The following is a 21,777-nucleotide window of genomic DNA, read 5'->3' as shown; positions in this document are numbered from 1 at the left end:
AATACTTTGGGGCAAGTAAGGAAGATAAAACTGCTTCTTTAAATGAAAAATTGGTTTCTGTTCATTGATGTTAAGAATATATTAGTAACAAGGAATTATTAAAAGGGTTTATAATTATTTAAGTGATTATTTTGTAGGTTTTGCTCATGATATAGAATTCATCTTATTCATGATTTGTCTACTAAAACCTGTTAAATTTTTTTGAGGTGAGCACTATCTCGGGCATTTTATTTTTTGTTAGTTCATATGATTATAAAGGGTAGTGGGCTTCATTGTGTCATATTTGTATATGCACAAATCATATTTTGGTCATTTTCAACTCCCCCATTGCCAACCCTTACCCTCCACCACAATCTCCTTTCCCCTTTACTAATAGTCTTCCTTCTAATTTTGTTTCATATTTTATAGTTTGTTCTAGATTCCATGTGTAAGAGAACACGTGATACTTGTCTTTCTAAGTCTGGCTTGTTTTGCTTAAAGTGATCTCTAGTTCCATTCATTTTCCTGCAAATGATATGAGTTCATTATTTACAGCAGAATGATCCTCCATTGTGCATCTGTGTGTTCCAGATTTTCTTTATCTGTTCATCTGATTCCATAACTTGGCTATTGAGAATTGTGCTGCAATAAACAAGGGTATGCAGGTGTCGCTAATACTATGCTCACTAATTCTTTTGGATATATATATATATACCAAAGGAGTGGTATAGCTGGGTGGTATGGTGGTTCTAATGTTAGGTTTTTGAGGAACCTGCATACTGATTTCCATAGTGGCTGTAACTAATTTGTATTACCACTAATACTGCTTAAGAGTTCCTTTCCTCTACATCCTCACCAGCATCTATTGAATTGCCATTCTGACTGGGGTAAGATGGAATCTCAAAACAGTTTTGATTTGCATCTCCCTGATGGATAAAGATGTTGAACATTTTCTTTAGGTAATTTTATTAGCCACTTTTACTTCTTCTGGAACGTGTCTGTTTAGTTTATCTGTGCATTTATTAATTGGTTGTTTTTTTTTTTAATTTTCTCTACATTTTAGATATTAATCTTCTGTCAGAAGAAAGGTAAAAATTTTCTTTCATTTTGTAATTTGTCTCTTCACTCTGTTGTTTGCTCTGCAAAAGCTTTTGAATTTTTTGCCATTCTGTTTTTCAACTCATACTATTTATTTCCTGAGCTGTAGAGTCCTATTCAAAAAGCAGTTGCCCACATCTGTATTTCAAAATGTTTCCTTTACGATTTTGTCTAGCAGTTTTAGTGTTGCAGATCTTGTACGTAGGTCTTTGATCCATATTGAATTGATTTTTTTTTTGTACAGCATGAGAGAGTGATCTAGTTTCATTCTTCTACATATAGATATACAGTCCCCACCCCTTTACATCATTTGTTGAACAACCTGTTGTTTCTCCAACTTATGTTTTTGGCACCTTTATCAAGAATCAGATGTCTGTAGCTGAATGGATATATTATCTCTGTCATGTGTCTGTTTTTATGCCAGTATCTTGTTTTTGTTACTATGACTTTGTAATGTATTTTGAAATCAGGTATTGTAATACTTTCAGCATTGTTCTTTTTGCTCAGGATTTCTTTTTCTTTCTCTCGCTCTTTTTTTTGCTTTGGATTTCTTGTTTCTCTCTCTCTCTCTCTCTCTCTCTCTCTCTCTCTCTCTCTCTCTCTCTCTCTCTCTCTCTCTGTGTTTTAGAGGAGGAAAAAATTATTTTGCAGCCCATGATTTCAGAGGTCTCAGTTTATAGATGGCCAACTCCATTGCTCTGGGCCCAAAGTGAGGCAGGACATCATGACAGAAGAGTGTAATGGAAAAAGTGGCTCAGGATATGTCCAACATGAAGGGGAGAGAGAAACATACCCTACCTGCCTATGGTTACCACTCTTAATCCCTATCAGTGGATCAATGCACTAATTAGGTTAAGACTCTCATACTCAATAACTTTACCTCCACATCCTCTTGCATGTCTCAGACATGAGATTTTGGGGAACACCTCATATCTAAACCATAACATTCTGCCCCTGGCTCCCCAAAGCTCATGCCCACCTCATAATACAATACGTTCAGCCCATTTTCAAGAGTCCCTATAGTCTTAACAGTTCTGGGATTGTCCAAAAACCCAAGTCCAACGTCTTCACTAAGACTCAAGGCAAACTCTCAACTTGAGTCCCTGTAAAAATCCAAAGGAAGTTAAATATATTCAATACATAAAGGCACAAATTAAACATTTCTATGCAGAGACAGGGGCGTAGAAAGAAAGGATGGGACCAAGGCAGGAATGAAATCCAGCAGGGCAGACAAGTCCTCTAGTTCCATGTCCTGCATCTGGTGCACATGGCATCGTGATGTTCTCTCCAGAGGGCTGTGCATATCTGCCCCTAGATAGCTTTGCCGGTTGTAGTTTACACAGTGTTTCTTTTGGCTTATCTCTGCTCAATTCCTGAAGTTTTCCTTGGCAGACATTCTACGGCACTGCCATTTCATTTTTCTTTCTTTCTTTTTTTTTCATTTATTTTGGTACTGGGGACTGATCACAGGGGCACTTAACCACTGACCCACATCCCCACCCACTTTTAAGTATTTTACTTTGAGACAAGTTTCTGAGGCTGGCTTTGAACTTGCAATTCTCCTGCCTCAGCCTCCTGAGCTGCTGAGATTATAGGCATGCACCACCATGCTCAGCTTGGCATTTCCTAATCTCAGGGGTTTTCACTGCAGCTTTGGCTTCCTCCTCACATCTCCATGTATCTTCCTATCAGGGGTAGCCCACACAGACTCCAACCCTGCTGCACTTGTCTGGCCTCCCAGGTTTTCCTTTGTAATCTCAGTGGAGTCCTGCATGACCCCCAACTCCAGCATCCTCTGTTTCTGTGGAACAAGAACCACATGATTGATGCCAAGGTCTGCCGCCATCTTGAGCAATAGTCAAGCCTCCTGGAACCCTGGGTGCAGCAGCCTCTGAATGCCACTGAGCATGATGAAAGAACTTTCCAGGCTTCCCTGTGCAAGCAGGCTGCCCCACTGGTCTCTTCTCAAAAGAATTTTTACTTTAACACTTTTGAGCCAGAGATAGGAGTGGTCTTGACCAATTCCTGAGAGGCCCTCAAGTCATCTTTCCTATTATCTCTGGGCAAAGTCTCTTGTGTTTCTTTAGTGGCTGTAATGTCTTTAATAGCCACCCATTCCTTATCCCCAGTTTTATTCAGTTTTATGGCCAAATTACAAGTTTTAAAAAATCTTTCTGCTCCTGAGTATCATAATAAACTTGGCTAAAAGACACCAGCAATATCCATGCCACCCCTGAAGGCTGGGCTGCCTTGAAGTTGCCTCTGCTAGAATAATTTGTCCATCACCTTTAATTGAGCCTCACACAAAATCTCAGGGCATAGGCAAATTATAGACAACTTCTCAACCAGAACATAACGTGAATGACCTCTATTCCAATTTCCAGTATAGTCCTCCTTTCCTTCTGAAATCTCATGAGCCCTGTCTTTAGTGTCTGCAGCCCTAAGGACATTTCAGTCTTCTGAATTCCCACCAAAATAGCTTATTAAGATCTGCTTACAATAATCTAGAACTTTTCCAGCTTGCATCTCTAAGGTTTTCAAAATTCCTCCTACAAATTCCAAAAACCTGCAAAAGCTTCTGAATCACACCATCAGGTTAGTTACAGCAACAACCTCTTTTCTTGGTACCAGTTTCGGTTTTATTTAGTGTTTTCACTGCTTTGACCAAAAGACCTGACAAGAAAAATTAGAGGAGGAAAAGTTTATTTGGGGCTTCATTCTTCTGGTCTTGAGATAAGTAGAACATCATGGCAGAACAGAAGGGCATGGTGCAGGAAGGTTGCTTAGGACATGACCACTGTGAAGCAGAGAAAGCTTCCATTATGAATTTAAGGTTGTTCTATTCAAGAGCAGAATATCATTGGTATTTTGAGGGGGTTACATTAAATCTGTAGATCACTTTTGGTAATATGTCTATGTTAACAATATTAATTCTGTTGATCCATGAATGTTGGAGGTTTTTCCCTTTTCTAGTGTCTTCTTCAATTTCTTTTTTCGGTGTTCTGTAATTTTTACTGTAGGAAACTTTCATCTCCTTGGTTTGGTTTATTCTTAGGTATTTTATTTCATTTTTGAAGCTTTTGGGAATAGAATTATTTACCTGATTTCTTTCCTTGTGTTTTCATGATTGGTGTATAGAAAAGCCACTGATTTTGTATGTTAATTTTATATCCTGTTAATTTGTTGAATTTTTTTGTAAGATGTAAATGTCTGCTGGTGGCATTTTAAGGGCCTTCTAAGCATAGGGTCATATCATCTACAAATAGGGATAATTTAATGTTTTAGTCAGCTTTTATACTGCTATGACTTAAAGATTCAACCAGAACAATGGTAGAGGAGGAAAAGTTTATTTGAGTGCTCATGGTTTCAGAGGTCTCTGTCCATAGACAGTGGGCTCCATTCCTTGGGACTCAAGGTGAGGCTGAACATCATGGTGGAAGAGTGTGGCAGAGGGTGGCTCACGTGATGATCAGGAAGCAGAGAGAGAGAGAGAGAGAGAGACTCCACTCACCAGATACAAAATGTATACTCCAAAGCCACCCCTAATGGTTCACTGCCTCCAGCCACACTCTTCTGGCTTTCAGCTACCACTTAGTAATCCTATCAGGGGATTAATTTGCTGATTGTGTTAAGACTCTCATAACCCAATCGTTTCTCCTCTAAACCTTCTTGCATTGACTCACATATGAGCTTTTGGGGGATAACTTACATTCAAACGGTAACATTTAATTTCTTCCTTTTCTACTTTTACTCATTTTATTTCTTTTATCTAATTGTTCTGGCTAACATTTTGAATACTGTATTGAATAGCAGTGGTAATAGTGGACATCCTTGTCTTATTCCTGATTTTAGAGGAACTGATTTAAGTTTTTCCTCTTTCAGTATGATGTTGACTTTGGGTTTGTGTTACTTTCATTGATTTGTGTATGTTGAACAATTCTGGAATGAAAGCAATGTGCCCACATTGTATGGTCTTTTTAAGATGCTGCTGAATTCAGTTTCAAGTGTTTTTTTGAGGAGTTTTGAATATATGTTCAGCGTTGATTTTGGTCTGTAACTTTCTATTGTTGTTTTTAGTATGAGGTGATGCTGGTTTTGTAGAATTAGTTTTCGAAAATGTTTCTTTCCTTTCTAATTCATGTAATAGTTTGAGGAGAATTGATGTTATTTCTTCTTTAAGGGTTTGATAAAACTCAGAAGTAAATCTGTCTGGGTCTGGGCTTTGTTGTTGTTGTCGGAAGACTATGTTACTGTTTCAATCATACTGCTTATTTTTAATTTCTTTATATTTTTAATATCATCTTGGTTCAATTTTGGTACATAATATTTGTCTAGAAATTCATCCATTTCTTCTAGATTTTCCAGTTTGTTGAAATATAAATTTTCAAAATAATTTCTAATGATCCTCTGAATTTTGGTGGTATCTTGTAATATTCCCATTTTTGTGTCTAATTTTATTAATTTGGGTCTTTTCTCCCTTTATTTTGGTTAGTTTGGCTAAGGGTTTTAATCAGTATTGCTCATCTTTTCAAAGAACCACTCTTGGATTCATTGATTCTTTGTATTGTTATTTTAGTCTATATTTCACTAATTTCAGCTCTGATCTTGATTGTTATTTATTTTTTCTTTCCTTTTACTGGTTTTGAGTTTGGTTGGTTCATGTTTTTCTAAGAACTTGAAATGTATTATTAGGTTATGTATTTGAGATCTCTCTAATATTTTAATGTATGCACTCATGGCTATACATTTCCCTGTTAGCACTCTCTTTGTTTTATCCCACAGACTGGGATGTTTTGTGTTTCTATTTTTGCTTGATTCTAGCAATTTTTACTGCCCCCCTCCTCCATTTCTTCTCCATTCAAAAGTATATTGTTCTGTCTCCATGCGTTTGTGTAATGTCTGTAATTTTCTTGTTGTTGATTTCTAAATTCATTCTATTATGATCTGATAAAATGCAAGAAATTATTTCAATTTTTTAAATATTTGCTAAGACTTCCTTTATGGCCTAAAATATAATCTGTTTTGGAGAAAGTTCCATGAGCTGCTGAAAAGAATATGCATTCTCCTATTGTTGGATGGAATATTCTGTAGAAGTCTGCTAAGTGCATTTGATATAAAGTGTAGTTAAGTATTTTGTTTCTTTGTTGTTTTTCATTTTTCTTTTGTCTGGATCTCCTATTTGTGAGAGAGGGTATTGAAGTCATCTACTACTATTATAATGGGGTCTGTCCATCCCTTTCTTTTTAGTAGTGTTTGTTTTATGAAATTGGATGCACTAACATGTACTATATATTTACAATCATTATATATTTTGATGAATTTTTTTTTTTTTTTTACCAAGATGTGACCTTTGGCTCTTTGACTAATTTTGGTTTGAAGTTGTCATCATTGAATATGAGTGTAGCTGCTGCTTCTTGCCTGCAGATTCCATTTGCTTGAAATGTCACTTTCTATACTCTCACTTTCTGTCTATATCTTTGCCAGTAAGATGTATTTCCTTTTTTTAATATATATTTTTTAATTGTTTATGGACCTTTATTTTATTTGTTTATATGCGTTGCTGAGAATTGAACCCAGTACCTCACACATGCTAGGTAAGCACTCCACCACTGAGCCACAACCCCAGCCTCAAGTAAGGTGCATTTCTTGCATGCAAAAAACAATTGAGTTTGTCCACCAGTCTGTATCATTTGATTGGCAAATTAAGATCATTTACATTCAGGCTTATTATTGAAAGATAGTACTTATTCTTGTCTTTTTTTGTTCTAATGTTACTTATTTTATTCTTAATTCTTATTTGCTTTTCTACTCTTCTTATGATATTTTTTCTTTCTCCTGCTCATGTGGTTGTGTTTATCTTCCTCTTATGTATGTAGAATGCTTTAAAATATCTTCCTAATGCTGGCTTAGTGGTCATGAATTCCTTTAGTTTACACTTACATTTGAAGGTCTTCATTTCTTTTTGATTTTGAATGATATCTTTTCTGGATATAGTAATCTAGGTTGACAATTATTTTACTTCAAAATCTGAAATACAACACTCCATGACCTCCTGACCTTTAGAGTTCTTGCTGAGACATCCACTGTTATTCTGGTATTTTTGCTTTTTAAATTACTTGGCACTTTCTCACAGTTTTTAAAATTTCTTAATTTTTCTCAATTTTTGGCATTTTAACTACAATATGTCATGGAGAAATTCTTGTCTACTTGGGGTTCTAAATTCCTCTAGTATCTGAATGTTCATTTCCCCAAACTTGGGAACTTTTCTGGTATTTACTGAATAGGATTTTTTATGCCACTTACTTGCATTTCTCTCTACTCCTTCCTCAAGACCTATGAGTCTTAAGAAAGGTCTTATAATGTTGCGTAAAAGTTCTTATATATATTTTGTTTATAATTTCTTATTTTTTCTTTTTTACTCTCTGTTCTAGTTCATCCACCTTGTCTTGAAGCTCTGCAATCATTTTCTGCTTGATCTAGTCTATTGGTGAGACTTTGAACTAAGTTTTTTATTTGACTTATTAAACTTTTCATTTCCAAGATTTCTGTTTGGTTCTTTTTTAGAATCTCTCTTTATTGAATTTCTAATTTATATCCTGTATTGTCTTAATTTATTCAGTTGTTTATTTGTATCTTCTTTGAATTCATAAATCACTTTTATAATCGATTTTTAAAATTCTTTGTTTTGGTGTTTGTGGATTCAGTAATTGAGGAGTCATGATCTTTTGGAGTTGTCTTTTTGGCTTGTTTCCCCATGTTTCTTATATTTTTATGTGGGGATTTGTGCATCTGTTGGGATGGATTTCTCTTCCACTATTAAGTGAGGGTCCCTTTATGACTAGTTTTTTCCTTTATGATGTGCCCTGGGCTGGAGTTATATCAAAGCACTTGCTCAGAGTGATTTAAGTGCTTGATTCAGTAACCAGCAATGCTTTGAGGGGAAAGAATAACCACCATAACAGCAATAACTAAAGAGCAAACCAAATATCAATTGTAATAAAAACATTGACAATGACTTCACTAGCCAAAGGGAAGAAAGGGGGAATAATAATATAGAATAGGTTTAAAACTTAGGCATTAATGATAGTATAACTAATACTATTCTCCCACTCTAGCTTGCTATGCAGAATCTAAGTCTCCTTTCTGTTCATACTGCACATTTATTTGCCTGAGAGTGGAGTCCACATTCCTTGAGATTGCTGGTACTCTCTTTCAGTCACCAGAGAGGAACTTCCCATCCCCCACTGAGCCTCTATGTGCCCAATACTGATGCAGCCTATTTCTTTTATTAATTCTTTTGTTGTTGTAAAACCCAGTATTTTTGAATTTCACCTGGTCAATCACTCTATCAAGTTGCACTCCAGCATACATGGACCCTCCTACCTACCTCATCATGCTGCATAACTGTATTTTGTTTCAATCTTGGGTAGCAGTTGTTATGCTCTGAATGCTTCTAGTCTACCATTTTCATAAACTTCTTAAATTTTTAAAATTTAAAAATTCATGAGCTTTGAATGTGTGTCTAAATGACAGAAAGGACCAAATTCCTACAGCTACCTGCACACTATTATTTTGAGATGCTCTTTTCCAAATGGGTTTAGCTAATAACTAAAACATGACCCTTGAGGAGGACTGTGTTAGCTCCTCTAATCTTTTGCCCTGAACTTGTCTTTCTCCTTCTTGGCATTTGGTTTCCAAGTGTAGTGTGATATGTGAGTTCATTATTGGTTCCTCAGTGAGCTGGGAACACTGAGATAAGCTGGGAATACTATGTATCAGCTGGAGCCTAATACCGACTACTGGTTTTGGGTGACTGTATTCCCTTATTTAACTGTAAATTCTGAAGCATAGGGAGCACATATGACTGCAACAGCTGCTTTCTGATATTTGCACAGAACATCTGTTAAGATTGGTTAGATAATGGGTTTTATTAGCAAACATAAACATGGATGTGGAGAGGTAGGGTAGGGTTTGGTGTGACATTATCTAGGCGTTCCAACTCCATGTGTATGTGACTGTCCTGGCTCTCCCCTCCTTCACATCCTAAAGATGGTAGAAGCAGTTCCAAGGCTTTCTCCTTACCACACTGTGTAGAGGAAGAGAGAGTAGTTTCCTTAAGGTCGCAGAAGATCGAGGAAGATACCCTGAAAGCAGTCTCTGTGGGTCTTTGGTCTAGGCTGGTTCATTCCTAACCCATTTCTGTTGATGAAAATGGGTTTAGTCTTTCATCAGTCCGATCTACCAGTGGAGTTAGGGAGCAGAGCTGACTTCTGAGGAGAAGCATTGGAGGATTTGGGTTCTAAATACCTGAACAGTATCAGGATTAAACTAAGAAGAGGATACACATGCTGGAAGGTGACCAGTGATGTTCTTAGAGTCTTTGCCACTCTTTGCTGTGTTTTCAGAGCCTAGAAAAAAGCCTGACAAATGTAGGTTGTCAGTAAATGTTTATTAAACGATTTGCTCCTTTCTCTTCTGATTTAGTTTCTTGAATTCTATAATAGTTTTTATTTTCTGGAAGGTAAACATTTATACATTTCTTATTATATATTTTTACCTTTGAATGCAGTTAAAACAGTGATTTAAATAGCCTGTTATCTCCCAATTAATGAAATTATTCAAAATAATTTACAATTAAAACAATGTGGCAAATTTTTATGTTTAGACAACTTTGCTAGCACGTCTTAGTCTAAAGGCTCATTATTAGTCATGCTCAGGAAGTGAATCTGATCTATTATTTATAACTTGTAAGATGGTAGAATTATAACTGAGAATGTCATATTATAGTGATGGCATATGGTAAGAACCATAAAATCTCACATTACTTGTTGATTCTTGTTCAGTTAAAAGAAGTGAATTTACTGTGAGATTGTTATAAATCATGTAACTAATATAGTGATAATGTTGCTTTGGCAAATGAATCCACAAGAAGCTTCTCAAAAGCTTTCTTACTAATGTATGGTAGTATGGATATAGGTATATTTTATCTCTTGATGTCATAATCATAATTAAATTATTCTGTCACTGATGCCATTGTTGGTTTACTTAATAAAAGTTTAGCTTCCTGATAATGGATTCCTTGGCTTATTCTTTACCTTGGTACCTGTCTTGTAGGCAGTACAAGTCTGAGAGATGCTGGCGACTTTATTTTGCCACAAGCAAAAATGTGCTCCTATGCAGTTGGAAGTGAGGCTGCTGATGACCTGAGCTCAGAGCGTGGTCTTAGGTGTTTTCTTTTATTGTGATACTGGGTTGATCATTTGAGTAATGGCTGGTGAGTAAAGATGCATGCTTTGTGGCTCTGAAAAAACAGCATGATATGCCTTTAGTCTAACAGCCTAGAATGCTTCCAAATATTAAGCCTTGTGGCTTAAAAATATTAAAATGGAGATAAGAAAATCGAGGTGAGAATGGACTGTTCTACAGATCATTTATGGAACAAGTGGGGAACTATCTAAAAACAAGTCCACTGGTGATAGTCTTAAGATACTATCTATAATATTAAGATTCTACCTGTAGTATCTTAATTACGATTTGTCATGAGATGGATGTGTTTTGTTCTTCAAGAGACACATGTTGGAGGCTTAATCCTCAGTGTGGTGGTGCTGGGAGGTGGTAGAATTTTTAAGAGGTGGGGCAATGTATGGTAATATGGATAGTGCAAGGTTATTAGATCACTGGGGACACTGCTCTTAGAAGGGGGTTCAGGTAGTTCTCAGGGGATCCTGGTTAGTTCCTGCGAGAATGAATTATAAAAAAGCAAGACTTGCCTCTCCCTGCTCTCTGGCTTCCTGTCTCATCATATGATCTTTCCCTCTCACACATCCTCCCACCATGCCATCCTCCATAATATAATGTACTCAAGGTGACCAGAGCTGGCATTGTGCTATTTGGACTTTCAGCCTCCCAAATTGTGAACTAAATAAATCTCCTTTCTTTATAAAGTACCCAGCAACAGAACTTTGTGATAAACAGAAAATGGACTAATGCATTATCTAAACTTCTTCTCTTTTTCTGCTGTTCATGTTCCTTTGTGTTTTTAATCTCAATTAGGAAGTTCACATTTTAGAAACTGAATTAGGTTCAGAGTATCATAGGTAGGTCAGGGTCTGGGGATTTATTTAGACCATGTTTTCTTGGTTGCCAAGAGGTACTTTTCCTGACCCATTCTTTCATGTATGGGTGATAAGTAATGTTGATGTTCGAAACTTGACCTGGGGGATCTCTTTGTTTGGAAACATTCTTGAAACATGATTTCTGCAGATTTGATAGAAATAAAATTTTCCAGAATCGTGTATATTCCTATATGTGCTTTGAGAGATTTCAATGCTGTTCATCAAATAGTAGAAGCCCTTCATGATTTAGTAGAAGTTGCAAGTTGATGAGAAAGAGAGATAACTCTCTAAAATGTGATAAAAGAACTTGCTGTTAGTTTGAAGTGCCCAGTTGACATTGGCAGTAGAGAGATGTTCAAGCCTAATTGGCACAGTTACATTGCTTTCCTGACCAGAGCTCAATAACCCAGGTAGAGGAAAACAAGGAAGATAGAGGTGGATGTGTTGGGAGAAATCCTATTTCTTGGCTGGCAGCAGTGAATGTCTCAAGTGTGTAAGGAAAACTTGCAGGGAGGAGCATTCCATTTCTCCCACTAGGAAAGTAAACAACTGCCCCAAGTTGACTCAGTGTTACCAAGGGAACCCGTATAGGAGCCTGGTGGTCTGAACCCCTGTGGCACATTGTGATTGGGCAATAAACCTATAAAATGTATAGCTATTCCTGCAATAAACGAGTTTGTAGGCTGCTTGCCACAAGCATGCTTCCACCCAACTCCTGGAGTCTGGGTCTTACCCACATCTGAGCTAGCCCGGCACAATAGTCAAACTACAGTGGATAGACTTTCCAAGTCAGGGAGACAAGGGAGTAAGAGAGGGGTTTTGCACCGTTATTACCTGAAGTGATAGATTGTGATGATGGGGCAAAGAAATAAATCTAGGAAGGCTCTGTTACATTGAGAGAAGACAGAGCTTCAACTATGTATAAAGACTCCATTCACCATTTCAGTGTACATTTAGCTAACTGTTGCCGATACTTTATTTCACCAACAAGTGGTCTTACTGTCTTGATCAACACATTTTGGTTAGTAAAATGATTAAAGGAAATAATCTGTATTCATCATGTTTGACTCATGCCAACTCTAAAAAATACAGAAAAAGCATTTACTGTTGATGAAACTCAAATTTCATTTTCTTTTTGACTATTAGTTATTGTTTCCTATTTGCATATTACTTGAGGCTAATGCAGAAAAATAAAATGTATTTTCTTAAGATCAGTAAGGTTGATTATTGAATATTTATAAAATACAACAGCAAACGAATAAAGTAAATTAAATAACATTTGTTGTTCTATCATTGATTTTGTGAAGTAGAAAAGCATAATCTTGGATTCATGGTTCATAGACATGTTCATGCCTAGGTCTTAGATCAAAAAGCAAAGGTTAGAAAGAAAAGGAAATTAAACATTGAAGATCCATGCATCTTCTGAAAGGAAAAACAAGTCTAATGTAATATATGCTTTGGAAAATTTGGGAAAACAAGTCAACAGGAAGAGGAAAAATTTGTCAGCACATCAGGAGGGGCCTTGCATCATTAGGATGTGCGTGGGATGGGAGGAGGCAGGAGGATTTTGAGCAGAAAAATGTATTCATCTGATTTAATTTTGAAAAAAATAACTCCAGGGCTTCACAGAAAAGAGACTGAAGGAGCCAGGAGGAAACAGGGACACTGGTTAGAGGCCACTGCATCACACAGGCTCGAGTCTGCATGCAGTGGTGAGAGGGGGTCAGATTCTGATGATAGTCTCCAGGTTGATCCCACAGGACTTGCTGATGAATCTCTCACAAGGCACGAGAGAATGAGAATATCAAGAAGCACTGTAAGCTCTGTGGTCTAAGCAGGGAAAGAGATGAAGTTGTGGATGCCATTGGCTGAGACAGGGTGGGCTGAGGGAGGGGTAGGTTAGGAGCTCAGTTTTGGATGAAGTATGAGAATACCAAGAGGAAATGAGTGTTACCTCTATGCAAATCAAGATGGTATCACTTTGAGTACAAGCTGTGGTTCTTACTCTCCAGGGCTATGCTGATAAATTAGGAGAGATAAAGTCCTCATATTTAAAAAAGCACATATCATTTAAGATTAAATGAGATCGAAACTGCTTTAGGAGTTGAGATGAGAAATGATCACCATGGAGTACAACAGTGTTAGGATTAGGTGGATTTCGATGAGGAACTGGCACTCTTCCTTAGTTTTGAAGTATTTGTAGTGTTTGGCAGGTCAGAGGATTGGGAAGCCAGACTGAGAGTGATCCAAGAACAGAGTTAGGATTCAACAACAGGGAAGAAACCATGTTTGCCAACACGAGACTTTGAGTTGTAGATTAGTGGGGGTGAAGGTTGGAAATGCATTCAGGGTGCCAAAGGCTCTGGGTGTTGGCTGAGGAATTTGGCCTTCATTTTGCAGATCATGCCCCATGACTGAAAGGATTCGATTTGAGTGGTTGACCTGATTGAATTTCTGCCACAGGAAATTTAATTGTTCCCATCAAATTTCTTCGAAGTTGTGGGCTTTGGTGTCTAATTGTGCTTGTTCTCTGGGTAGCTTTGACATCCTTGGCTATATTCTTCCTGGTACACTTGCAACTTCTGACTTCCTGTGTGCTACTCATCCCCGATTCACTTCTAATCTCTCTGACCTGAGGTTCCCCTCATTTACTCAGTAAATATGCAATGGGAGTCCACTGTGCTGCAGACCTCAGGCTGGACTCAGAGGACAAAGCAGGCAGGGTCTAGGCGGGGCAGACATCCAGTGAATAACACACACTACTGCGCAAGTGCACTGAAGAGGGGGCAGGGGTGGCCCATGAATAAGGGTTTTCAAAATCAAGGTCTGAGACCTGAGTAATGTTGGGTAGAAGGAAGAGGAAGGGCATTCCAAGCCATGGGGGCTTGGGCCACATCCCTGTGGTGGGAATGAGCTTCTTGCACGCAAGAAGGAGCAAAGGCCAGTGTGACTGAGTGTGGCAGGGCCCTTGAGGTCTGCCCTAGGACCTTGGCCTCAGCTGCCCTCTGGGCAGTTGTCTCTTCCTCTTGCCACCTCATGATAACCAGATTTCCTCACTGGCACCACCTCTTTAACTGGATATCCTGAAGGCAGAACAAACTTCATGTGTCCTAAATTTTTTCCACTTGGCCATTCTTCAAGTACAGTGTACAGGCTTGGGGTTCTACTTGTCGTTGGGTTTTTTCCATGTCCCAGACGTCTTTTCCACCCTCCGTTGGCTGTCGAAACAGCTTCAAGGCTACTTTTCTGCAAAAACTTTTCTAGCTGTTTATTCCTACCCCATCTTCTTTGGCAGACCTCATAAAACACTGTCCATCCTTCTTCTTATACTATTGGCTTGTACCATTGTCCATGGTTTATTTATGTGTGTTCTTAATGAATTAGATCCTTCTAGACTGCTTATTGCTGGTGCTTCACATCATATTTGGGACTAAGAGTTTTACTAAAAGTGGTCTAGGAGCAGAATAAAAATAGCTATTGAAACTGGTGAAAATGCTTTAAATAGGACATTGAAAATCAGAACAGAAAGAGCCATATCTAATATAGAATGAGAAAGTATCAGATGGAAAAAACCCATTTATTTAGTTTTCCCCTCAGCATCCTAGTTAGAGAATGTTGTTGATCATTATTCTGACTGGAGACCCTTCACAGAAAATCTGAATCTTAAAAACAAGAGGAATTTTGAGAGAATTGGTTCCCTGGGATATTATAATCAATCTTTGGGTCTCTTCCTTTACGTTTAGAATTGCATCGTCAATGTCCAGGGCAAAGAGAAGGATCAAACACAGCATTTGGAAAGATTAAGGAAAAATAAGTAAAGTTGTATCCTAATTGAGTCCTCCACCCCCAGGAAAATGTGGAATTGATATTGAAGTCTGACAACCCAAGAATCTACAAGTAATTAGCATTCACTGAGGGTGCTTCGCAGAAATCATTTGTTTTCATTTCTTTTTAACTTTTTGTGATGATGGTGGTGACAGGCTCATTGTTCACTTGCTCTCAGCCCTCCAAGGGGGCAAAACTCTTCACCTGCTCCTAGTCTATGTAGGGAAGGCTTCAGAAGAAAAAGGATGGACCTCATATTGGTGGCACCCCATTCCAGGGGGAATATACCTCAGAAGCATTTAGGGGTTCAGTTGACTTGCCAAGATGACTGAATTAAGATATGGGTCCTGAGCCAGAATCATTAAGCTCATTTCCATGGTAGCATCTTCTCTTCTGTGCAAGCATCAAGCTGGTAGGTATGTGTTCATTATTTCTGACTTTCTAATCGTAGCAGTCATTACCGATTTCAGTGAGCTGCCTAGTTATTAGAGAATAACTCACTATTGTCGGGCTTACCTCTGAAGTTGTGAGGAAGCTCATGTGTGAGCTGAGCATGGGTGTGTCTCTTTTCTAAGGCTTCCATGTTTCCCCTCCCTTTATATCTTTACTGCAAACATGTAGTAAACATAGAGCAATGCTTTATACTGCATGCTGGGGTTTGCATTTCAAAAGAAAGGGCAAGGGATTCTTTTTCTTGGAGTGAAGGGCAGCAGTGCCCTGGGAGATATGAAAAAACATTAAACTCTGAGATGCTCTAATTTTGTGATTCTAAGTGATTCCATAATAAAATAGCAATAAGGATAAGAGTAGCTCATAGAAAACCTGACATCACCCCGTAAAGTTCCCTGTTGATACATACATGTGTATGTGTTCTGCTCTTTAGCAGGGTTTGAGCATAAAAAGGCAGATCTGTTCCACCGCAGGGTGTGTGTGTGTGTGTGTGTGTGTGTGTGTGTGTGTGTGTGTGTGATTGGGGTAAGGGTGTGCAGGATGTGGGGTGCGCCCCTGTGATATTTATTAGAGTCTTGGCTGCATTCACCCACACCTGCATTCCAGTGTTTGTTTTGGAGGATGCAGTAGGAAAGTTTCTATGCAAGGTAGCAACTTTTTATTGGACTGTAAAACACATTATTGTCTCTGGAATGATCTTTACTTTGGTAGTTTAGCTTCACTTCTGATGATTTGTGCTCTATGATTATAAAATGGCATAAGTTTTAAGAGATCTTGGTGCTCATATCATAATTCTTGAAGAAGGCTTGAAAGGTACCTTGGTGAAATATCTAGATAACTTTCAAACATCAGAGATTTCAGTACTATATTCATGGTCTTTGCCATATCCAAGAACTGCCTGTGCAATTATTTACTTACACATGTTTTTGTAGATTATATCCCTTTATGGGTTTAGCTTTATGCTAACACACTGTCTGGATTTCACAATGTTGCATTGTGGGACTCTGGAGCCAGACTGCCTGGGTTCAAGCCCTGGCTCCACATGACCTTGAGCAAGCCAATCCGTCTTTCTTGTGTCTCTGTTTCTCTAATTAAAATAGGGAAAATAATAGTGTCTGTCTCATAGTGTTCTTATGAGGATTAAATGAAAAAAGTAGAAGAGTTATAATAATGGCTAACACATAGTGAGTACTCACAATGCCCATGGTTATTATTAGTTATATATTTATGTAGTAATCATGAAAATATTTAACCATAAAGACAAAAAAAAAAAAAATCACTCTCATTCCACCTAAAGTCAGGTTGCATTGTATTAGTAGGAGATGGCTGTCTTTTTGTGAGCTGCGCTGTTCCTGTCGAGTCTCATGCTTATTTTGGTGCTTGGTTCTTTCCCACAATACCTTGGATTAAGGCCAGTAGGGATTCTTTTCCATTTTAGCCAGCTGTGACTGTTAGGCAGCCACTTCATGGGACTCCATAGTTCTTCCCATGGGTCCTGTTTTACCCTTTGACATCGCAGGGACCAACTCCAGTCTCTCTTCTCTATTACAGCCCTTGACATAATTGAAGAAAGCTGTCATTCCTCCCAGAGCATTCTCTTTTTTATCTCTAGACAGTGTCAGCTTCTCCCTCAGGAAGGGCCCCAGCCTGTCTAACTTGTCTCATGTCATCCTTTTGCATGGGAAGCTGTGGGAGAGGAGATTTGTCCAAGGACATATTAGATATCTTTGCTTTTACTAATTAGGACTCATAGACTCTCTAAGCACCTGGAAGCTACACACATCCAATGCCTTCAGATGCAAAAGTTACAGGTAGAAAGGGGATATTTCCAATATTCTCATTTAGAGCCATTAATGATGAAAACATCATAGAAAACCAGTGTTTGTGGTTACCTCTATGAAAGGAACTAGATGGCAGGTGAACTTATTTTTCATGTTTTCTCTTTTGTGTTGTTCATACAGTGTGTTACCTAAAAAGTTCACACACACACACACACACACACACACACACACACACACACATAGAGGCAGAATCATAGACTATTGGAACTGGAAAGCTTTAAGAAAAATAACATGAGGAAGCTTTGTAAATGCTAAGTGCCTGATTAAGGGAACAGAAAGATAATAGGAGCAGTGTTCTGAAAGGAGAAGCCCAAATAAATGCAAATAACAGAAAGAACAGAACTTCATCTCTAGCCTGCACCTATACGCACCCCTTTTGGTCTGGCAATTTCCTCCTTCTCCCTAAAGATCTAGCTCAGGTGTTATTTCTCCCTGGAAAGCCTTCTTAACTCTCTAACCTCCTCAATCAGGCTGGTTGGAGGCCTCCCTTCCCATTTTCTGAGCATTCTGTGCAGACCAGACCCCTGTGAATCCACTTACCATAGCCTGTCATAATGGTCTATTTACCTTTTAGCTTTCTTTACTTTATCTTTCCTCCCAAAATTCTGGAAGAGGGGGTCTTATTTTGTTTTCTGTTGCTGTAACAGAATACCTGAGAATGAGTAACTTATAAAAGTAAAGAGGTTTATTTGGGCTCACATTTCTGGAAGCTGGAAGTTCAGGGTCCGTGACTGCATCTGGTGAGACCCTTCTGCCTTAAAATGGATGAAGCTAGAAGGGAAAGTGGGCATGTTTGGAAGAGAAGGGACACAATGGCCGAACTCATTTTGTAACTGCTCACTCAGTAACTAATCTAGTCCCGGGAGCACTACAGGAATTCCTCTTAACATCTAATCACCTCTGAAAGGTCCTACCTGCCAACATTACCAGGCTGGGAATCTAATTTTAACTTGAGTTTTAGAGGGGACCAGCTACATTCAAACCACAGCAGAGAGACTGTCCCATTAGTATCTATACTACTAGGGTCTGTGAGATGCCCAGCATGGACAGCACATGAGCTGTGCATTTACTGAATGAGCAACTTGCCCCCCCGTGGACTTGGGGCTGAGGTGTGAGGTATTAAGAGTCAGCTGGTGTTTGAGTCACCCAGGGTCTCTGCACACATTTGCCAGGTGGAGAGGAAAGGGACCACCTTCTCAGCAAAGCAAATAGTAAGTCCAAGGGCACAGAGGCATGACTGAGGTCATCTTTTTAGAACAACCCATTCTAAAAAATATTTTAATCCAAAACAGTCTAATATTTTGTAGCACAACATATCAAATGTTTATGTAAATTAGTAAAAAAAAGTTTGTGCTAATTCCCTCTTTAATGTTTATTTCAGAATGAAAACGACTCTGAGTTTGTTTTTTAATTGATTTGTTTGTGAGTATATTTGGGACCCCCTGATGTGGTTAAATGAGTAGTTTATTGGGACAGGGTATTTCTCCCTTCCTGGCCCTCCTCTGTTTCTTCTCTCATAATTTCTGTAACAATCAATGATATAAAAGATATTCTGCAGACATTTGAGAGACCAGAGCGAGGAGCTTATTGACTTGCAATGAACCTCATGTAGAGGACCGTGATGTAAGGCAGATAGTGATCAAAGTCAGAAGAAAACTCACTGGGGTCTACGGGAGTTCACAGGAAGGAGGCTTACTCCCATCTAGGGAAGATCAAAGAAGGCTTTGTGGCTGGAATTGCATTTATTTTTAGCATGAGAAATTTAGGTGTATGGAGACATGGGGTGCTGGGTGTTAAGTGGGCGGGTGAGGGTGGTGGACATTCCCTGGGAGGAAAAGAGCATCAGCAAATATTGGAAGTCAGAACAGCCTGCAGTGTATCCAGGCAACGACTCTCTTCCATGTGATTGGAGGGCTTCACTTGTGAGTAGATTATGGAGGCTCTTAAATGTCAGGTGGGAAGTTTGGACTTTGTTTTGGCAGGTGGGAGCCACTGAAGGTTTTTAGGCATGCAGTTGATGTTTTAGATCTGTAGTTGGAGTCAGGGGTCCTAACTAGATGGGAAAACTAGTTTGAAAAGCTACTTATTAGTCAGCTGGGCAAGAGGCATTTGCATAAGGAAAAGAATCATCAGAAGCAGGAAGGAAACTAACTCTGGCATATGGAGCTGTGAGCAGATTTTTTAAAGGATGATTTCTATGCTGCATTTAATGCAGAAAATGGCACAGGGCAAGCATAGATTGGAAATGATGAAGGAATCAATAAAAACAACCGTCTTTGCCTGAGTGCCAAAGGTAAAGCTGTCGATCAACATAGATTTGTGGTGAGAAGTGTCTTGAAGTTACCAGGTGTGGGCTCCCCATGTACATTTCTATCAACTTTGGTCTGCCATGTCATTGTTGGAAGGTTTGATAATGAGTAATTCTGAAACTCTTTCTGAAATATAGGAACAGAAGTGCCCCCTGAAACACTAGGCTTCCTGAGACATTGTGCTTTGCTGGTTCCTTACAGAAGTTTGGATTCCCAAACATCAGAGAGAATCAGTCTGCATATTGAGATACCATCCAAATGGTTTTTAAAGCTACAGCTGGCTAAGGGAGAAGACAGGTTAAACAGACTTTCCATATGAATAGAACATGATTATAATTATTTATATCATTGAGTTGTGAGGCTAAGTTTCTACCATGTGCAGATTTGCAAATTTTTATGACTCAGAGAAATATGTTGTAAAGCCAGGAGCCAGATAGACATTGTTTTGCCTTTGCTAAAGACTTGGAATTTTGCATGTACAGCAAATAAATCACACTTAGTTTGTTTTGCAATGGGCACAAGGCACCTAGAGTAACTTGGTTTTTGAGAACTTACCAGATTGTATCATTTGTCTCCTCAGAATCTGCCAGGCTTCTCCTTACTATTTACCTTTCTTCTTCATCTCTACCCCTGCTATGGACTGAATTTGGGGGACCCAAACCCCCAAATTCATGTGTTGAAGCCCTAACTCCCAAAGTAAAGGATGAGGCCTTTGGGGAGTAATTGAGCTTAGCTGAGGTCATTACAATGGAGCCCCCATGATGGGATTAGTGTTTTTCAAAGAAGAGGAAGAGAGTCCAGAGCTCACTTTCCCTGCCCTGTGAGAACACAGCAAGAAGGTAGCCATCTGTAAGCCAGAAAGATAGTAGAACCCAACCATCCTGACACCTTGATTTCAGACTTCCAACCTTGAGAACTGAAAAATAAATTTCTATTGTTTGAACCACCCAGCTTATGGTATTTCGTTATGGCAGCCAATGTTTACTAATACAGACTATCATGAACACAACTGAGGGGTCATGGTCTTGTGCTTACTACAGAGAAATACTGCACCATTCCTTGACTATGCTATATTACATAACATATTTTTGTCATAAAATGTCTGATAGAGACAGGGAGAAATGATTCATTTGTGTGACAAATTATAGTAAAGGGGAGGGCAAGCATTGCTTAAGAACTGATAAAATTCTTGCAGTTCGGGACACTGTAAACACTAAGTTTGGAAACTTACTTAGTGTTATTTGCATATTTGACTAGCTTAATACTTTACATTTTTAAATTTTTTTCAAAATTGTAATTGTAGCCCGGTACAGTGACACATGCCTGTAATACCAACAACTTGGGAGGCTGAGGCAGTAGGATGGCAAGTTCAAAGCCAGCCTCAGCAAAAGTGAGGTGCTAAGCAACTCAGTGAGATCCTGTCTCTAAACAAAATACAAAATAGGGCTGTGGATGTGGCTCAGTGGTTGAGGGCCCCTGAGTTCAATCCTGGGTACCTGCCCCCTCAAAATTGTAATTTTAAAAACATTTTAACTGATACATTAAAATTTTGCATATTTATGGGGTACTGTGTGACATTTTGATACATGTATATATGTGTACATTTCAAATCATGGTAAACATCTATCTCTATAAACATTATCATTTCTTTATGATGAAAACATTCAAAATTCTTGTAATTTTTAAGAAATATTCAATGCATTGTTGTCTATATAGCTTAATATTTAAGTAGAGAGTTTTAGGTGTACAGTAAGATTAGTGAGTTGGTAGTTTGGAGGCCACGGTCCTGTAGCAGTAAAAGAAGTACTTAGATAAGATAGTTTAAAACAGAAAGAAGGATCAAAAGAAGTATGAAAGTATTTCAAAGAGCTTAAAATCCATCTGTCAGTTTTCGCTCTGCTAAAAATCATCCATTCACAGTGGCTGAAGGCCAGCCACATAGATGCCAAGTTATGTTTAGAAAAACAAGGGTGGAAGGAAAAGCTCATATCCATATGTGGAGGTGGTCCCAGCTGTGTTTTCTACCTTCTAGATTTTAAATGCAGTGTGACTCCCTCAGAACACTCTCATGGGCCCTTAGAGGCAGCCGCTTTCTCAGAAGAGAACATATCACACAAGTCTTTTCTTGTGCTAGGCTGATAGACTGGCAGTATTTTGTAG

The 21,777-nt window shown here is 38.5% G+C and overlaps 1 protein-coding gene across 4 annotated transcripts in view; it reads left to right on the top strand.

Moving 5' to 3' along the window:
* MTUS2 (microtubule associated scaffold protein 2) overlaps window positions 1–21,777 on the top strand; it is a 599,410-nt gene that overhangs the window by 55,701 nt on the left and 521,932 nt on the right. Inside the window, exon 1 of one of the 4 annotated variants that reach the window (XM_079138561.1) lies at window positions 1,693–10,351. The exons of the other annotated variants lie outside the window; for them this stretch is intronic. The gene's annotated coding sequence lies outside the window, so the exon portion shown is untranslated. Of the gene's footprint in view, window positions 1–1,692; window positions 10,352–21,777 lie in introns of those variants that run through there. 4 annotated transcript variants of the gene reach the window in all.

Source organism: Sciurus vulgaris (assembly GCF_902686455.1).
Source record: "Sciurus vulgaris genome assembly, chromosome: 4".
NCBI classification, from domain to species: Eukaryota; Metazoa; Chordata; class Mammalia; order Rodentia; family Sciuridae; genus Sciurus; species Sciurus vulgaris.
Note: the sequence above shows the minus strand (reverse complement) of the source record. Positions and strands in the feature narration are given on the sequence as shown.